The 776-nt window shown below is 31.1% G+C and overlaps 1 long non-coding RNA gene across 1 annotated transcript; it reads right to left on the bottom strand.

Moving 5' to 3' along the window:
* Positions 1-210: 210 nt before the first annotated feature.
* Positions 211-776, bottom strand: LOC117123716. Its single transcript, XR_004447878.1, has 2 exons — positions 724-776; positions 211-499 (listed from the first exon to the last, which is right to left on the bottom strand). It is a non-coding gene; the product is annotated as an uncharacterized LOC117123716 (long non-coding RNA).

Genomic DNA, 776 nt, shown 5'->3' with positions numbered 1-776 from the left:
TATGTTATGAAATATAAGTATGGTACGGTATCATTCTCTCAATGCATTTAAATTAGTTGATATTAAAATAGTTACTTCTGGGCTCAAATATATTCTTGTAAGTGGGCTCCAAATGGGGCATTACAAAGGCTGAAGCCTAGATGTTTGAAATTGGAATTTGGATTGGTATTTCTTAACAAGAGCAACACCAAGTTTTTTGTTGGTTTTAAATCCTGAAACTGCATTTTTATTAAAAAATAATTTCTTGAATATATGAAACTGACCTCCCATACAACATAAATTGTTTTGTATTAAACTGTCATTACTGCAATTGGGGAAGTATGGTACTTCTCAGTCAAATAAATGATTAAAAAAAATTAACCCATAGTTTATATAACAAAACAAACCTATATTTACAGTAGATTTTTTTTAAGTTCCTAACTTAGGTTTCTTGCTTGTTTGATGTACATCATCATCATCATCATCAGACACTTCTTGGAAAATAGGCTTTGGTTGTGACCTGAAAGATAACGTTTCAGATATGATTCACAATGGCATGTATCAAACTTATCTTTGAACCCATATTAAGCTTAGTCTTTTGTTATACTGTACATGCACCTTTGGGAGATACATTTGATTACAAATATGTCTCCCAAGTCTAAGCTAAACAAATAATATATAAAAACATTGTACAAAAAGAGTGGAATAAACTATTTTTTTTTCGAAAAATTGATAGGATCTTACGTTGCATATGCAGGAGATATCCAGTAAGGATTTTCAGCGGCGGCCTTTGCATG

Source organism: Anneissia japonica, unplaced genomic scaffold, assembly GCF_011630105.1.
Source record: "Anneissia japonica isolate Jap-2015-1 unplaced genomic scaffold, ASM1163010v1 scaffold145697_len762_cov199, whole genome shotgun sequence".
Classification (NCBI taxonomy): Eukaryota; Metazoa; Echinodermata; class Crinoidea; order Comatulida; family Comatulidae; genus Anneissia; species Anneissia japonica.
Note: the sequence above shows the minus strand (reverse complement) of the source record. Positions and strands in the feature narration are given on the sequence as shown.